The sequence below is a fragment of the Cygnus olor genome, chromosome 2 (assembly GCF_009769625.2).
Source record: "Cygnus olor isolate bCygOlo1 chromosome 2, bCygOlo1.pri.v2, whole genome shotgun sequence".
Taxonomy (NCBI): domain Eukaryota; kingdom Metazoa; phylum Chordata; class Aves; order Anseriformes; family Anatidae; genus Cygnus; species Cygnus olor.
In genome coordinates, this window is record NC_049170.1 from 51,333,869 (window position 1) to 51,346,079 (window position 12,211).

The 12,211-nt window shown below is 36.5% G+C and overlaps 1 protein-coding gene across 2 annotated transcripts in view; it reads right to left on the reverse strand.

The window, feature by feature from the left end:
* Positions 1-12,211, reverse strand: part of CDKAL1 (CDK5 regulatory subunit associated protein 1 like 1) — a 434,256-nt gene that overhangs the window by 80,213 nt on the left and 341,832 nt on the right. The gene's annotated exons all lie outside the window — the stretch shown is intronic.

Here is a 12,211-nt window from a genome sequence, read left to right on the forward strand (position 1 = left end):
AGAAAACTGGAGAAGTAGTACTCACTGCTGTAGGCTCTGAAAAAGACTCTGCCAAGTAAATGCATGAACTTTAAATAAAAAAATAAAAGCAAGCTCTTTAATGAGTTTAATAATGTTTGCACTGATGACAGTATCTGTCAAACTGTCCACTTGCCATTTGATTTAATATGGGATTGTGCCATACATTAACAAAGCAGCTGCCACCGTCTGTCTGACACGTGAATTGGTATTTAATGGCTGTAGCAGCACAGGGCTTATAAATGGTTCATATGTTTAGCTTTATACTAGACATTTTCTGCAAATGTTCTATGGAAAACAAGGTTTACACTGCAATGTAAAACAGTGATGGCTTCTGTCTTGTAAGGTTTGTAGCAAGCAGTTCTTTTATATAAAAAAATAAGCTTGTAAAAATAAAAGGCATGAGAGAGCATAATTTGCCATGCACACGCCTCATAAATGATTATTAAAGGATATATGAAAATGAACAGCAGTAAGAACACATGTATTTTTTCCTGGAAAAAATGACAATATGAAATAAAGACTTAAAGAATTTGTCAGCATGACTGCTTGTATTTGCAACCTACAGGGTTTTATCACAACAACCCTCCTATGTGTGCTACATGTATCAAATTTCATAGAAATACAGTTTAGAAAAAAAAATCTGTTTTTTAAAGACCTTTGGCAACTACTTGCACATCCTTTTTTTTTATCTTTTTTAAAATAACCAGATGACAAGGTATGACTATCATGATTGAATGAAGAAAGGGTGAAAGAAAAATTAAGCCTAATGCATTTAAACACTTCAAAAGCCAACCTAAAGCAGCATTTCTATGAATTGAAACACCATCTTTAAAAATCAACATTTTAGTTTCTTCAATTGATATTAGCAAATGTCACATTTAATATGAAGAAACTGTAAAAGTCCTGTTCCTTTTTTAATCCTGATGGATCATAAGATACCAAACCTTAAACTTGACATTGGCCCCACATCTTTTAGACTTCAGACACCTTAGAGGCAATCTCTTCAGAATTACAGGAAGAAGCTACAACTTCTTGGAAAGATAATTTTTGAAGTTGGAACCTCTCCAAAATTAGAAATAAATTATAAAGAAGGTGGTAGCCATATACACCTCTCAAGCTGGAGCCTTTCTTTCAAAATGAATGGAAAGTTGGATAGTTTATTTTATCCATATTTGGATGGATACAATTTTTGGATGAAGAGTATCTTATGTTCATAAAATAACAAAATACAGAGGAAAAATAATATGAAGAGCATGTCAAATTTAAGAAACAATATATGCTTTGTTAATTTGCATTTATAGTAAAATACAGGTTTGTACCTCTCTTCTTTACTTAATACTTAAATATTAATTATTAATACTAAATACTTATTCAATACATAACAAGGTCTTATAAAAAGGATGGAGAAGGACTCTTTATTCAGGTCGATAATGATAAGACAAGGGGAATAGTCTTAAACTAAAAGAGGATAGATTTAGAGTAGACATTAAGAGGAAATTCTTCACTCAGAGGGTGGTGAGGCACTGGAACAGGTTGCCAAGAGAAGTTGTGGATGCCCCATCCCTGGAGGTGTTCAAGGCCAGGCTGGATGAGGCTCTGAGCAACCTGATCTAGTGGGTGGCATCCCTGCCCATAGCAGGGGGGTTGGAGTTAGACAATCTTTAAGGTCCCTTCCAACCCAAGCCATTCTATGATTCCTCCTGACACCTATCACTCCTGATACACAAAAGCTCAGTACAGCTAGAATTGAACCATGTGTTTTAGATGTTTCTGCCCTTAACTGGGACCTAAACCTCCATGGCATATTAACACTAAAGATTTAACTCAAAGTCTACCGACTGAGTATCAACCCTTGCACTAGGTTTAGAGGTCTTATAACTCTGCCCTAATTTACACAGCTAGAGTATATGTTAGCATCTGGGTAATTTAACTGAAACTTACCAGTTTTACTCACAGTATGCGTACTAAATCACTAGAGGACTGACATCCTTCAACACTCATCCTCCAATTCTCAAAAAAGATTAGCAACTGGTTAAAAAAATGTAGGATGTTTTTCTAGTTACACCTGAACACAAAACGCCATCTCTCTCCTAAGACCATGAGCCCTACCCTGAGACACAGGTAGACTTGAGTGCAAGACTACTGAAAGCATGTTTGTAAGTAGCCTAAATTTCACTGCAGCTAATACAGATGCTTTGATTCAAGTGTCAGTCACCTGGATTTACTACACAAAATCCACATGGTTTGTTAGCATATTCTGCAAACTCCTCCTTCATCTGTCTTTGAATGGAAAGCACTTGAGCTCATGTTGAAAGTGTGCTAGCTGGGCTGTGCTGACGGACAGCAGTAGTACAAGTTTCCTGTGTAGAAAAAGTCCAAATTCAATCTATAGTTTAACATGGACACTTTACCTGAATTTTGCTTTTACATTGTATGGTAAGTAACCTTTCTTTACTCCCTTTTTTTTTTTTTTTTAAGTGGAATATAATACAGACGGTATTTCTGGTTCCAAGAATTTAAACAACAGCAATAGAGGATGGACTCATAGGCAGTGATGACTGTATGAATTAGGAAAAGTGTGATCCCATCCTTCCCTGACTTACTTGAAGTAACAGCAAATTGTTTCTGGATGATACTTGAAATGAATCTCAATTCAAAGTTCTTGGTCTGTGTGTGTATGTGTGCAACACAGAAGAACACTGTGTTGTGTCTATTCTCTCCACACAAGAGAGGATAAGGAGTTCAACATTTCCATATTTTTTAGTCATACACAAAGACAGAAAATATACACCTGCCTTACAGCTTTATATCAGTGATTAAAACAAGCTTTTAAACAGGAACAAGGAAGAAGAAAAGTAAATGGAATACGTTCACTCCATGTAAGAAAGTCCAATTATCCCAAATCTTCTGGTAATAAAAGCATTGATGCCAACCTGGGTAACATTTAGAACTTTATATAACACGTCAAGTACACAGGAAGTCTACAATAATTTTAAAAACAAAACCAAACGTTGGCCTCTAGTAAGAAGATGGTGTGCAGAAGGTACGTCTGTGGACATATGGGGCTCCATAACATATTTAGGAAAAGAAAAACAAACAACAATGGAAGGGCAGATGAAATCAAGTAAATGGAGAGAGAATAAAACATTAAAATCTCAAGAAGATAATAAACCAAAATAGGTAGGAAAAAAGAGAATAAAGAATGTAGACAACATGGAGGAAAAATAGTGAGCAGAGAAGTGGCAATAGAACAAAGAAAGAAGGAGGGGAAAAAGTGCGAACAGTGCCATGGTTTTGGCTAGGATCCAGTTAATTTTCTTCACAGAGGCTTGCACAATGCTGTGTTATGGATTTTTGATGAAAATAGTGGTGATAATACACTGAGATTTTTAGTTGTAGAGAAGTGTTTACATAGAGCCAAGGACTTTTTTTTTGCTTCTTATGGGCTGCCCTGCCAGTGAGGAGGCTGGGGGTGCCCAAGAAGCAGGGAGGGGACACAGCCAGGACAGCTGACCCAGACTGGCCAAGGGGATATTCCATGCTACATGGCATCATGCTCAGCTATAACAGCTGGGGTGAAGAAGGAGGAAGGGGGGGACGTTCAGAGTGATGGCGTTTGTCTTCCAAAGGAACTATCACGCATGATGAGCCCTGCTTTCCTGGAAGTGGCTGAACACCTGCCTGCCAATGGGAAGCAGTGAATGAATTCCTTGCTTTGCTTTGCTCGCACCTGTGGCTTTTGCCTTACTCAGTAAATTCTCCTTGTCTCAACCCATGAGTTCTCGCTCTTTTATCTTTCTAATTCTCTCCCCCATCCCACCTGAGGAGAGTGAGCAAGTGGCTGTGTGGTGCTGCCTGCTGGGCTGAAGCACCACAAAAAGGTAAAAGATAATTGGGAAATACAATCTGCTACACACAGCACAGCCAAAAAGAAATACATCAAATAAGATGTTAGGAAGTGGGGGAAGACACTCGAACTTGACCTAAACTTGAACCGGCCGTAGAACATTAGTTATATACTCCATTATGCTGCCAAAGGAAGATTAAAGGGAGCTTAAACAAAATTTTAAGATGGTCAACATTTACTTCTTATGATTTCAAGGTTTTCCAGCAACTAATTTTAGAAAATCTGAAATACCTTTCTTTGTCATACTTCTGTGCATCACTTTTATAATGCACAAGGAACAGAGGTGAAACAAGACATGCAGAGAAAGGTAACGCCTTCCTTTGCAAAGCAACAAGAGGATTAATCTGCCCCAAATCATTTGTTTTGTGTGAGTTGATAGGATGGATATTTACTGTCCCCATAAATCTTGTCTCTCATTTTATATTTCAGTATTTTTAGAGGAAGAAAATGCTTATTTGATGCAATCTGCTATACCAGCATTTGCATGTTTTACCACAAAGAAAATTTGTGAAGTAAATTACCAATGTTTTCATGATTATTGAATTGAAAAAATGTATAGGTGTTGTGTATCTCATGCAACTGCCACAGATGAAAGCTGTATTTTTTTTCCTCGCAGGATAACAAACTGCCGTAATTATTTCTACTTCTATTCACACTCTCTCATACTTGTCAATGTCGTTTTGATCTAGCCAATTGTCCAAAAAGAAAGACTGTATTTTGGAAGTAACCACAGCCATATGGAGAAAAACTGTTATTTCTATGCTGTGCAAAGTGATGTGTGCAGAACTTGTTTTCACCTATTTAGCTGCCCTAATGAAACTGCAGTTCACATCTAATAATCAGCTTTTCATTATCATCACAGAAACTTCTCAAACATTATTTTACTTTTGCCACATTTTTCATCACATTTTTTTTTCTTTCTGTGATCATTTTTACCTTTATATCTTGCTCTTTTCCTAATTTTCCAGAACAGTTGTACATTGGGGGTATATGGGAGAGTATGTGTGGATTTCATCAGTGTATTTCTTAAACTTTTCTGACGGTCACTAATGAAGACATTTCAATAATACCTGATACCTTGTTAAACAGCTAAGTCTATGCTTCATTATAAAGCATTACCTTTGCTTACAGATGAAAATGTGCTTTTACAGGCTACTGTTAATCAGCTTTTAGAAAGATTTCTTTAGAAAGACATAGAAGCACCTGTTTAACCTAAAAAAGTAAATCTTCCCTTCTGAGTGATAACTGAGGTAACAATCCCAAACAATTCAGTTTGCATCAGATAGGTTTGATGCTTTAAACATTGAATTACAGCAAAAGTTACTGGTACTGAATACAGTTTTAACCACAGCATTAAGCATACACTACCTGATTTTTATATATTTTTGTTTTTGTTCAAATATATTCTTTGTTCAAATATGTTCAAATATATATTTTGTTCAAATATAAATTTTGTTCTATATATTAGTTTCCTTTGTGTTACAGATGGCATAAACTTCATCGTAGCTAAGAGTTAAGTCAAGAAAAAGCAGCAGCTTTTCAGGCCATTAGATTTTCTTCACTGTCATCAAGTAATGTTCAAGTATGCCATTAGCACAAGGCCACTGCACTGCTTTTCCAAATAGAAATTGCTTTTCTCTTTCAGTAGTTTTCTTTGAAGCCTTACATCATATCAAGAGCACAAAACAGCTTTATGCAGCCTCCTCCAAAAAGCAGTTCTGAGCACAAGGGAAAGGAAGAGAGAAGAATGGATGTAGGTTACAATAAGAATATTTCCATAAAACGTGGTCGTACCTGACATCTGAGCTATTAAATTAAAACTGAAATCTATCTTGAAGCAGGAGACAGCAAAAGGCTCAGTCTCTTCAGCAATAACCTAGAAATCTTTTTCATCTTACAGAAGAACAATTCAAAGCACCTGCTTTAGGAAATTCAGACTATGGCTTATGTCACAGGCGTTGCAACCTCACAGTTGCCTTATGATTTAGTACAATGCAGTTCCTTGAATAAATGGAAAGTGGGTTAAAAGGATTTTTGTTGTTTTTCAGAATCATATGCCCAAGTCATTACCTGAAAAATCTCAAAATGACTTTTCTTTTTCTCTTGCTCAAAGGTAAAACCTACATGTTCGTGGTACTTCCACCATTCCTCCTCCCCCATCTTTCAAAACACCCAGTTGGTATCTGAGAAACATCACCGTCTTTATGAAAAATCACAAAAATTTCTTGTTTTCTAGCAGTTCTGAAATAGCTTGTCCCCAGACTCAGAAAAACACCCAAACGTGGTTTCCTTAAACATGCTAGCCTGTATGCCTGATACATGAAAAAACCCGTTCTAATACCCCTGGCTGTGAAATGTCATCTATGGCCAGCAACAAAGAAAGAAGCAGAATACAGCAAAGTCTGGGAAATTAAGAACTACTAAAGAGATATGAGCAAAGATTACTGAAAGATGTAAGTCTCATCTGCCAGATACATTTAATACTGCAACTGTTTTAATCTTTCGCTAGCTTCTTTCAAGAAACCATTCTTATAGCAACACTTCCAACTCTATAAGCTGTCCAACATTTCAATTTACATGTTCTCTCATGTAATCAAGTCATACCACACTGCAGACATCTTCAGTTTTCAGGATCTAGTTGACAAAGCAGCTTGAGCAGACAGTGATGCCTGCCATTAGAAAGTTAGCCAACAATCAGGAATTTTAGATTTGTTTATTTCATTAGATATCAGAAATTCTTTTGTTAATTTTACTTCATTGTGAAGAATGCACATGGGGTCCAGCTTCCCTGAACACAGGATAAAAACAAAAGGAAGCAATTCACTGGTAGGGAAACTGGTCCCAGCTGAAGCTCTTAATTTTCCACCTCCCTCTGTTTCTGCACCCCATGGTGCAGCCAGTTTCACCGGTTCCCACTGCCATCACCCCATCACCGTGCCACAACTCACTGTCCCCAGAGGCCACCAGCCATGGATCAGTGGCCAGAAGGAGTGAAGAACTTCACAGGTTTTGCTACCAGAAGCCAAGTGCCTTAATTCCCTCACCCTCCATCTGGGACTTTCCTCTTGCTGTTGCACATTTCACGTTTCACGTGGGTGTCTATGACGATTTCTAGACAATACCACAGCTTTGGGCATCGTATCATTAATGTGTTTTGTTACTGTCTATGGATACCACTAAGACCACACTAGCCTTCATATGCAGCGCCAGATGAGATCCTGGCTGTTTGGTACTGGCTTATGTTTCATTATGAAAATACAGTTTCATCCTCATGCTTCCTTACACGCTCTTGCATCATTTTTGAATTTTCCTGACTTCCAAATGCCTCAAGTTCTTCAGAGGAGTCACAGAATCCTGCAGAAGAAAAGAATGCCCTGCAACCACAGATTTATGGCTGCTGACATTAGATTACTTATTTTCTGTTAGAAACTGGAGCTAGAGTCTGTGCACTATTGAAACAATTGGTTGAAAACAATTCTTATGGTAAGTCTGTAAGCAACAGCAGACATTAGCACCTTAACTTTAAGGATAGCCATGCATAATCTTGCTATTTTCCTTGAGCCAGTTACATACATCTCTACCTTTGTCAAAGACAAAGGAATACAGGATTCAACTTTTTGCCCATCCCAAATGACTTAACAGGCTTAGAGGTAGAAAAAAAAAAAGAAAGAAGCTTTGTGCCAATTAATTGTGTGCCACAATACCAGTCCTTATAACTTGCCAATCACACAGGTATTGTCTGTGAAGTTTAAGCTGAGGTTTTTTAACATTTCTATAACACATTAATATGGAACACTTTAAAGCATGAGGCTTAAAGCTTTTACAATTATTTGATTAGTATTGCATCAATTAGAGCACATTTCCTGATTTTTTTTTTAAATCCTGAGCAATTTCAGCTATGAAAAAAATCTCTCAAAAAACTCTTTTCAAAAACCATGAACATTGACTGTTTCTTGGTTGGATACAGCATATGCTAAAATAAACCACTGAAAGGACATATAATATGCGACCTTATTTTTTTCATAGCTCATGCCCTATTCTTGAGCAACAGATTCAGGTTGCAAAAGGAAGAATCAAATCCAGAGCTGAGTTTTTAGCACAGAGGATTTCTCTCTGTAACAGCACAACTCAATGTATGGACGTGCCCTAAGTCTCTCTTCCTGGCTATCCTCTGAAGAGGCAGAGCACCAAAATAAATAGCACTTCTGCTATATTCTCTTCTGTAAGTAAAAACAGGTTTTTGCACTGCAGAAATAAAGATTATCATTCTAAACAACTGCTCCAGGGATAGACAGAATCCTTACTCATCCAACAGATAGAAGAAAAAAAGAACTAGGCCTCTGTGCTGGTGGATCTGAACGTTTTCCACATATGGGATCCCGATGCTCCCCAAATCCGTTGTTTTTGACCAAGGAACCTGCTATTACAACTGGTCAAGTTTTAAAGGGCAAACATCATTTGGTAGAAAGACACTATGGAAGTTAAACATCCATTGCAAACAGAATAAAATTCTTGAGGCGTGCAGCGTGAAAGCTCTCAGTATACATACAGAAAAGGTTCAGCAGAAATGGCTTGTGTGCAAACAAGTTTTCATTGAATGAGCTATTAGAAAATTGGTCAGATAATAGCTAAAGGTAAACAACAACAACAACAATAAATAAAAGCATTCCTCAAGTATATCCTTTTTAATTTTAATACACTAAAATCATGGTTGGTAGAGCTTCGTGAGGATCTCATTTCAACTTATTTTTCTGATGGTGCTAGGAAAAGATAAACATGTAAGCAGAAGAGCTGTTCTACTACTAACTAGGAAACATTAGACAGCAGTCAGAACTTGACTCTTTAAGACAGTCAGGCTACAGATATTCCTACTCTACATAAACACAGGAAAAAGCAAGTATTTCAGAATAAGGAACAGCTTCATCTACAAAGAGAATTCTGTGTGTTCTTACACATACTCACTGAAATAAGATTGAACAAACGGCAAGCAAACAGCCGCTTGGAATAGCTTTTAATAATCAAGATGCATACCAACATTTTCAAAATAATTACAAGCTTAGAAAGTATGCATTTTAGAATATATTTATTTATTTTGACAATAACAAAAATCTGGGAAAAGCGAGCTTTTCCTATATGTCTGAAGTCAATACATTTCCCAGGCATTCGGGACTGATGCTACAATGAGCCCTGTTGGTGGCACAGTATTTGAAAGACCCCCAGGTTCTGTAGCTGGAGGCTCTGTAACACCATGGTGACACCAGGTGGAACAAAACAGGATCAAATCCCCCTGGACACATATACAATGGAAAGGCAGTATTCAAGTTTTGCTGTTATATGGTTTCATCTGATCAATGACACGGGCAGCTACATGGTAAACTACATATATTTTGGTAATAAATAATGCAGGAGCTTAACTACCCTTCATCTGCTATTAGCAGAGGCAGATTTTCTCCCTCTTTTGCATGCCTTTGTCATGGAAGAACTTAAAGGCTATTTCCCCTCTGCTGCTTAATTAAGGCCTCAACTAGATACAAGACTCCACACCTGGAAGTGGAAGGAAAAAGAAATCCTGCTTTCCCTCTCAATAAAAGACCTGGCTTTTCACTTGGGAATGCACAACCACAGACATTTAAAATGTCTTTTATGATGCAGTAATTTGCACCAGATAGGCAATAAACTGCGGGAGAACTTCAAGGAACAGCTATCTATCAGTCTCCTCACTGAGCATAAACTACGATAAAGTTAGTAAGGCTAGTGCAGTCACTCCCTCAGAACATCATTTTCTATTTTAGTAAGTGAAGCACAAATCTGGAAGAATGAACTTTTTCTGATCAGTTTTTCTCTTTTCTATGTGGTACTCCACAAAAAGGTGAAACACTATCAATGCTAGGTGGATAGTCCTATTCCAGCCACTGTAGTTTATCTGTTTTAACTACTACCAAGCTCTAACTTATCCTTTATAGTTATGTCTTCTCCACTTCTGAAAGGTTCTCAGAGAAAAACCTTTTAACTGACCAAGAATCCTGGAAGCCAGTAATTTAAGTTATTCGCACCATGATCCTGTATCACCAACACTTGAACAAAGCATAAAATCTCTTTTTATATTTACTGAAATTAATCTACGAAATAACAAACAATCCCCCCAAACCAGAACCTTTCTGACATTTAATCAGACAAAACAGAACTACAGTACAACTAGCATAGACCTCCACTTGAAATAACTGTATTTTCAATTAATGTTGATCACTGTTAGATTTAATATAAAAATTAAAAGCCCTTTTCTGGACTGTAACAATTGTGAAATTGGGAGCTAAGATAGAAATAAACAGCATAAAGCAAGAAGCCTGATTCATTCTGACCACCACAAATAGGAAGTAGTTAGCAGAAAGAAAACCCTCACCGTCAAATGGAAAATTAGGGAAGATCGTCCTTTTTTTGCATACTTTCATTTGCCCTTTTTTTCCTTTTGCTCTCAGATATATATGTGGAATGTGCTTGGAAACAGCAGAAGAGCAAAGCATCAAAAACCACTCATCAAACAATTGTGCTACTTTTAATATCTTATTATAGGTCCTAAAACAAAGATCAAAAGGGAATATATCTAAGCATTTATATTCAATTTCACGTCACCTGATGACTAATTTGTAAAGAGTGCACAAGTCTTCACAACTGAAGCCAAAATCAATTGAGGATACTTTGATATAATGCCACAAAGGATATGAGCAGGAAGGCAGCAGGAGTTACAAATGGCCAAGGTCCACTAAAAGTGCTAATAAAAGAATAATGGAATTTCCTTGTACTATGAATAAAAAGTGTTTGGCAAAGAAGAATTTAGACATGGAGAAGAATATCAAAGCTTCTGGTTCATCAGTTGCTTCTACTTATTAGAAATGAATTAACTTACTATTACATTTCACTTAAAAAGCTTCAACTCAGAAGAACAATGATCTAATTCAAAATCTTGTTACACTGATTTCCTTTATTCTTCGTGTTTGTCAATTTTCACAGGCCCTTAACATCTGCTTTACCAGGTCTTGCCGACAATGAAAGCCTATCTATAAAAAAATAGTTCAAACTGATGGATTTAACTTGAAATGATATATAATTATTAAAATTATAGAAAACCTACTGTTTGACATTTTTTTTAATGTAAATGTTTAAGTAGATCGTAACTGTAGAAACAACTTGCCTGATATATTTAATCCATTAATATTTACAGAATGTATTTCTTTCTCACAGATGTACATATAGTTACACACACGCACACTTTTCATGTGTTCATACATATAGATAGGTGCACATACATATGCACTTCTGCCACCTTCTTTCCCCAATTATAAAACTCAGCTCTTTTTACAAATGTGTATCTATGTATGCATACTTGCAAAATCACACACATTTTGCAAAACAGAAGCAGAAAGAGTGATCTCATACTTCTTATAAATTGTTGAAGGATCTAGTGTACTTGCTTAAAAAAACCAAGCCCACAGATTGATCCAAGATTGGAGAAACTCCCTGAAAATATTTACAAGCTTTCTTAACTCTCTCTTCAAAATCTGCTTAAGGCATTCTTTTGCATAATGTCTGCAAAAAAAAAGCATGACGAATAGTTACAGCACAGAATGCTGTAATCGCTGCCTTTTGACCCAATTTTATTGTCTCTGTCTCCTGGTACTCCAAAATCTTCTTGTAACTGCTTTAACTCTTTATTTTACAATCGCAAGGTTCTTTGGGAATTGATCTTGTTTTCTCTCCCCTATGGTATGGGGTATAGTAACAATGTTTCCCTGATTTTACAAATCAGGATCAAGTAATAATGGCAATGTGTATTTTTTCCTCTTCCCCAAAACAACCAACAGGCTGTTAGCAAAGCAGCACCTTCCAGTGACAGCTTCCAAATCAATAGATAATTCATTAGTTTCATGTATCTCAGGGCCTAATTGACACAACAAGCTAACCAACATACTCAAGGGTAACAGTTTCTGAATAGAGAGAAAAAAGAGGGGCATCAGATACCACATACGATCACTTTACACAATTTAGTGATAATCTATAAATTATGCTTCTAGGAGGTTAATGAAAGTCATTGATTTCAAAAAACAGAAAATGCAACTTTTCAAGCTTGGCTTCAAGAAACAAAAAAATTTTATATGATAGAAGAATTTAAATAACATGAATGCCTTAACGCTTTCAATTTTATAATTTCCTCTAACTTTTGAATAAAAATAATATCAAATATAGCTATCATGAATGTTTGGAATTATTCTTAACAAGAAATGTAGG